Source organism: Rattus norvegicus, chromosome 5, assembly GCF_021556685.1.
Source record: "Rattus norvegicus strain SHRSP/BbbUtx chromosome 5, alternate assembly SHRSP_T2T, whole genome shotgun sequence".
Taxonomy (NCBI): Eukaryota; Metazoa; Chordata; class Mammalia; order Rodentia; family Muridae; genus Rattus; species Rattus norvegicus.
Genome location: NC_141538.1, coordinates 82,628,446 through 82,635,911, shown reverse-complemented (window position 1 = coordinate 82,635,911; position 7,466 = coordinate 82,628,446). Strand labels below are relative to the sequence as shown.

General features: G+C 45.0%; 1 pseudogene; it reads left to right on the top strand.

Annotated features, from left to right (window-relative positions):
- Nucleotides 1–600: 600 nt before the first annotated feature.
- Nucleotides 601–2,009, top strand: LOC108351093 (H/ACA ribonucleoprotein complex subunit 3 pseudogene; annotated as a pseudogene).
- Nucleotides 2,010–7,466: the final 5,457 nt, after the last annotated feature.

The window sequence follows — 7,466 nt, the reverse complement described above, 5'->3', positions numbered from 1 at the left end:
TCTTGCATAAGCTGATGACTTCTACCAAGCAAATGGATTATGAAGGACACAGCCTCCTATATACTATTTGTAAGAGAGGATGCGGCCAAGGTCAGCAGAGAGGTGAATCAGACAATGCTGGCAAAGAGAGCACTGAGTAATCCACTTGCAGCTGCTTAAAAGACTGATAACCATATCCCAAGGGAAGAGTTGGGTCCCCAGAAACTGCAAGTTTGACTCCCCTGGGACACAGACGCCAGCTTTAGACCAGCCATTCCTGAACAAGGACACAGAACTGAACTTCCCCTTGTCCTTTTATAGGGGCCTCTGAGAAAGCCTTATATTGGCCTGGCTCTCCACAATTCAGCACTTTGGGCCATGTCTAGTTTGAACAACTACAAGTAATGTTTCATGAGTATTATTGTATAAGTGGGTACACAGAGACACCCTTCCATTTCTCTTGCATAAATGTCTACACTAAGAATGGTTGCTTCATATAATCTGTGTCTTTTCTAAGACCTACCAGGGCTAATAGTTCAGAGACAGAGCTTGCTTAGCAAGTACACAGCCCTGGGTTCAATCAAGTGCTGATAGGATGTCTATCAAAGTATTTTCCAAACTATGGCCATTTTTACCTCCTACGACCAGCTCATGAAAGGTCAGAATGCACCCTATCATCACAGCCATGGCACTGATGCCTTAGATTGGGCTGTTGAAATAGAACAAGGCTAACTATACGGCTTAGAAACAAGACAGTTGTGCAGCAGCGACATGAACACTGGGGTAACCAACCATTTTCTAATTGGATCTGTCCCATTCCATAAAATAAAATTATGTACTATAGTTGGGCCAAGAACCTGTGACTAGACTGGTCATGAGCTGTATGAAAGAAACCTACAACTCTAATTCTGTTAAATGGACAAAGTGTTAAATTAACTGCCAACAGTCAATCCATAGATCATATCTCTCCATCCTCCCTCACCAAAAGAGGCTTCTATTTGCAGTAGATGGAGACATAGAGACTTACAACTGGAGAGAATAAGAGACTGTGAAACTCAACCATAAGTGGGACATCTATATGGGACACCACCTCCTCCCAAGGCCCGGTCAGGGATTATTGTGGGAGAGGTGGCAGGAAGAGTATGAGAGTCAGAGGTGGTGGATGACTCCAAGGAAATAGTGAATTCCAGACAGAACAGGGAGTTGCACATGTGAATTCACAACAGTTGTAACAGCATGCACAACACGTGTGCACACTCAAGCCAGACCAAATGCCAACATGGGAAGAGGAGGTGTACACAGCCTAGTCCCTGTCTGAGGAGCTATTGGCAGTTGCTAGGCAACCGGAGAGGGAGAGTCAGTTTTCTTTAAAACTGTAGCCCCTGATAGGAGAGCTCTGCTCCAGTGAAAAGTCACACATCCAGGCATATATGGCTAGCACAAATTAAATTTCATGCGTATAAACACAATACAAACAAGACAAAGTCATAACAACAGCAAACACAAAATCGGGTGGGTAAGGAGTTGGGGTGGTAAATGTGGGAGATGTTCAGAGGGTGAATATGATCAAACTTGTTGTAATTCTCAAAGAACTAACATATTTTTAAAATTCTTACACATAAACACAATTTTTTAAAAGATAAAGAAAAGTAGGCACATGATTGAGGCAGCGCACTCCCAGCAAACACAGCTAACATATTTTTAAAATTCTTACACATAAACACAATTTTTTAAAAGATAAAGAAAAGTAGGCACATGATTGAGGCAGCGCACTCCCAGCAAACACAGCTGGCGGTAAACGTACTGGCGTCTTTTCTGCTGAGGGGCAATCACGTTTCTCCAGTATTACCTCAACGCGCAGGGCAGTCGCGCCTATACTCTCAAGAAATTTGACCCCATGGATGACAGACTTGCTCTGCCCATCCTGCTCGGTTCTCCCCAGATGACAAATACTCAAGACACCGAATCAAATCACCATCAAGAAACGCTTCAAGGTGCTCACGACCCAGCAACCGCGACCTGTCCTCTGAGGGCTCCTTAATCTCTTGTGCTACTGGTCCCCTGGCCGATTATCAGCAACCAAATGCCTCAATCTGTGAGCCTTGAAGCCTTCCCATGCTGTTTGGAATCCCCTCTCACTCACTACAGTCTGTAGTTATGGGCGTCACCGTAAAAGGTACGATTTTTTTTTCACGTTTTGATTTACTACCTGGTTATTAAAGATACAATGACTTGAAAAACAAAAATAAAAAAAAGAAAGAAAAGAAAAGAAACAAAATGCCAGACCTTTACGTATCTCAGTCCTGGAGGCTGGAAAAGCCTAGAATGATCAAAGCATCAGCAGATGTAACATCTTGTGACACCTTACCCTACCTCATAGCCCACGCCCACACCTTCTTACCGTGTCCGCACATGCAAAGGGAGCATGAAAGCTCTCCGGGGTGTCCTTCCTAAGGGCAAGAACTCTATTCCTGAGGGCTCCGCTTTCGTGACATAAACACCTTTGGAAGGCTTCACATCCTAAGACTGACACCCTGGTGATTAGGTCTCCAATATGCGGATTTTAGAGAGATGCAGACATGAGATTACAGCAACGTGGTCATTATTTCACATTTAGACACTATGATAGAAATGTAACGGTGCCTTATTGGAGTTTAATGTGCACATTCACCACCTGGGCTTGTTGTTTGCTTTAAGACAGGGCTTCCCCACATTGTTCAGGCTGGATTATTTCAGAAGCACACACTGGAAATAAGAACTATCACTGAGCCCTAAGGAAAAGAAGCCCAGGGTTACTTGATTTTCTACTGGTGTGAAAAGACATCAAAAGCAAGGTGACGTAGAGAAGAAAGAGTTTATTGGAGCTCAGTTTCAGAGGGTTAGCGTCTAGGATGATCACTGTGGCATCAGGCAAGGGGACATGGCACTGAGGCAGTCGCTGAGGGCATCCATCCTCATCCCCAGGCAGCAGGCAGAGAGAGCTAACCAGCATTGAGGTGTGCTTTTGAAGTCTGGAAACTTACCCCAGTGACAGACCTCTTCGAACAAAGCCACACCTTCTAACCTTTCCCAAGCAGTTCTACCAACGAGGGACCACATATCCAAATATGTGAGCCTTTGAGGATCATTCACATTCAAATCACCACACCCAGGGTTCTCCCTCCTCCTTCTACTGTATGAGGACACAGGAGGTAGGTGCCATCTACTAAACAAGAAATGGGACCTTATCAGACACTGACAGTGTGTACGCCTTGACCATATCAGCCAGAGCTGCAACTATGAAAGTTGCCTTCATAGCATTTTAAGATGACCTCAGCCTAATGAAAGTACACTCAGACCCAGAAATGATAAAATATATAGCTTTCTTTGTATACACTTACTTCATTCAAGTGAACATTCTATCCACGTGGCCATAGGATATTTAGAATATGTTTTGAGCTGTTTAAGGTCAGGACAGTCTGGTTAAGCCCTTTGATTCCTTCAAGTCTGCCTTTGAGTTTTACTAGGCATGATCACAGCAGTGATTTTTTTCCCTTTGAGACAGGGTTTTCCTACATAGCCTAGGCTAGCTTTGATCTCATGATCCTCCTGCCTTGGCCTCTAGAGTGCTAGGATCATGGATGCTTGTCACTATGCCAATTTCAAAGCAATGTTTAATCTGGTATTGATTTTTTCCCTCCTCAATCAAACAATGCCTTCTTAACCTCCAATCAATCTGTCATAGATTAGGAGTTTCCCACTGTGGCTGGTAAGAAGTTATTTTTTCGCTGTCTTTTATGACCCCCTATTCCACATTCCCTCTGGTTCCTTCATAGGGGTGCTTTCCTTGGTCTCTTCCTCTTTATAACCGGAGAGCAAGCACTTGCAGGGTCCAGAGTTCCAACTCTTCTCTCTGTGTTCATCCCTACAAACTTCAGCATCTCTGATTTCAGTTCTATATTGTCAACTCAAGAAGCATGCGCGTTTCCTGGCCTCTCCTGCCCCCAAATGGACCAGAAAGTCTCCCTGGGCAGCAAGCCAGGCTATCACCAAACTCATTTTGCTGGTTCCCATCTCCCAGAGCTTCCATAGATGCAACCCTGAGTCTTGAGAACTGTGGTCCCAGGAGCAAGTGCTATGCAATCACTGTTACCCCAGGTTAGCCAGAGTAGGAACCAGGAAGGCTATGTGAATCCTCTGTGGTAGACCCAGCTTCCTCACCTACAAAATAAGAGCAGTAATTGTTCCTATGACATCATAGAGCTCTTCCGGGGGTTAAATGAGTTACTACTAGCTGAAGGCTTAATATAACCTGGTGACTTCTCCACAAGCTGAAGCTGTTCTTGACATTGTCTGTGACTCCGGGAGATCTATTGGTGGTCACATTTCTGGGACCCCTCAAATTCAGTCTCCTGCATGTTGCCTGGTATTACATTGCTATTATCATTTAGTCACCTACTCTACCTCTCAGTCCTGTGTATGATAATCACTGGCTTCTTAGTTCAGAACAGTCTTAGGATGACCTTTGAGATCCTTAACAGCTATGATCTCTGTGCCCCGGAGAACTAATTGATATTCTCATCAAGTTAATTAGCATTTGGAGCAAACATATTTCACTCCAGATTTATTACGCTCCTTAAATTAGCATATCAAGGGTATCCTGAAGAACAAGAATGAGCTGAAGCCATGAGTCCAGAGATTGCTCCCTAGATCTGGAGGGATTCAAGGCAAAAAAGGAGGAGCTAATCCCAGCCCTACCTCAGCCAAGCACATGGCCAAAGGGTTCGAGGGAACCTTACCCTTGGAAGAAAGGAACCATGCAAAGATATGCAGTTGAAAATATATGCAGTCGAGGAAATAGCAACCTCGGGTTCATAAATCTCTTCATTTAGTCCTCCTGCTTCCAGACAAACTCATTTGGGTTGATGCGATTTGTTTCAGACTCCATGTTCACAATCCTTTGCCATCTGGGCATCTGACAGAGCCTTCTTGGAGGACTTGGGGAGAACCAGAAGTTCAAGGCAGGTGTCTTAGATTCTTCTCCTGATGCCATAATAAAATAGTCTGATGAAAGCCACTGAGGGGAAGAGTTTACTCTGACTCACAGCTGGAGGGTGGAGTCCATCTCACAGACAGCGAGGAAGCAGGCGTTTGAAGCACCGGTCCGTTGCATCCACAAGGGGGGGATGTATACTAGTGTTCAACTCGCTTCCCACATTTTATAAAGTCTAAGATCCCCCTCGCAGGGAATGGGTCCAGTCACAGTTGGGATGGCTCTCCCTTACCCCACCCTTTTTTTTTAAATAACCCACTCATTCGAACTATGTGCATGGATGGGAGGAATCATCTGGAACACAGGAAATCTACTAGGGGCCATGTTCTCAAACAAAGATGGTTTTCCATTCCCCATGGTAGATCCTCAGTAAGGTGTAGGGCCTGGAGATGACTTCCCTCATCTACGCGGGATTTTGGTTGGACTGATCTTGTCTAGGTCTTGTGTAGGCAACCACAGTTGGCCTAAGTTCATGAGTAAAGTAGACACTGTCCATTCAGAGGTGACATGTCACAGCCTTCTCACAGCTTCCAGCTCTAACTTTCTCTTTTCAAATGTTTCCTAAAAAGAGGGAGAGGTGTCGAGGGATTGAGGAAAGGGAGCAGCAGGAAGGAGGGAAGGGGGGGTTTACACTATCATATTTTGTTGTATATATGTATGAATTTTAAAAAGATGATTAATTGATGTGTCAGTTAATCTCCCACAGACATGCCCAGAGGCCTGTGCTCTCAATGATTCTAGGTTCTGTCAAGTTGGCAACACTAACCATCCCATCGGGTCACCAAGCGTCGCCTTGACAAGGGGAATGTGCTTCCCCAGTGTTAGACAAGGCCTGCAGCTCAGCCTTAAGACTTCTCCCTGCCCGCTGCTTCTGTCAACACACAGAACCATTTCTCTGGGGCCCACCTCTGCTCAGATAGGTAGTATAAAGACCTGTGTCTCAGCACCCTGTTGATGTCTCCCGACACTCCCATTATGCGACTTCTTTTTCTTGTCTAAGAAAAGCAGTTTCATGGTCACAGAGAACTAAAATTGCTATGCTCGGATCAGTAGCAAATACCCGATGTACTGGTTTCTCATAAAGGGACCTGCAGTTATCATCACACTGAAATCTGCTCTTTTTCATCTCTGAAATCAAGACAACCAAAACCAGAATTCTCACACATACCTATTCTCTGAAAAGAATAAAGTCTGGTCCTGAAGGGTGTGCTAGGCATGGTGGCACATGAAAAACAAAAAAAAAAAAAACAGAAATACTGGTTTAACTAAGAGTGCTTCTTCAGTTGGACCTGGGGTTATTTATAATTTAGGCCTGCATTAATTCTTTTATTTAAGACAATAAGAAAAGGTCTAAGATAAACCATTCTCAAAGAACTGTAGTTCATTGGGGCTATAACACAATGATGTCTACCATTGGAATGCATGGCAAAATGCTTCCAGCTAGGATGTAGCACCTCACAGCAGTTAATATTTAAGACTTGTAAGACTGATAACCTAGCTTTGCTTGCTATTTTGAGTCAGGGTCTCATGTAGCATGGGCTGTCCTTGAACTCTGTATGCAGGTAAGTACAGCATTGAACTTCTGATCCTCCGAACGTCACTTTCCAAGTACCAGCTTACCACTGCACACCACCAAATCACTGTGATCTCTTAGGTAGTCGTGACAGTGATCCCACTGCCTTCTGCTTCTTCCCTGTCTGTGTTGAGAATGGCTGGATTCTACCCATAGATTCTTTCTGTGAAAGCTTACCACGGTTCCCTACATTAACCTTCTATCCAGTCTCTCCTTTACCTTACAAAATCACACATCTCTCTTCCCAGACTCCCTGACAGCTTTGTGAGCAGATTCAGGTCAGTGCGAAGAGGCAGAAGCCTCTGGGCCAGGCTTCTTGGGAAGCTGTGGTTTCCTGACAATGATGTACGGATTCAACCGACACAAGGTACCTTTTGCAATTGACCCCTCTTTCAGCCTGATGCACAGGTCTGTGCCTAGAGGAAGGGATGTCATCCCGACACCAGAAAAACGAAAGGCCTTCATGGGGTGGATGGAGCAGGAAGCTGGCAGGAGCCTGTTTGCCTGATGACTTCCTGAGACAGCCACTGCAACCCAAGACCACCTAGCTCCAGATTTCTTGTTGTGTGAAGAAAAGAAGCCTTTATGTGATGCTATAACTGTATCCTGTTTCTGCCACTCAGGTCAGATTCACTCTCAGAGGATAGGCTCTCCCATCCCCCACAGAGCGGCTCATATACCTCAGCAGGCACCCAAATCCCTAGAGCATCCGACATAAACCCAGAGCCTTCATCCTACAAACACATCCCTGTCCTAAGTGAGCCTGCCTGGGTGCTGTGCCCGACAGTGTGTAAAGCACCCAAGGAGAGAACGACCATTCCACAGAGGACAAAGAGATTGACTCTGAGCTCTGCAACCCACACGTAGGCCATCATGACAGTG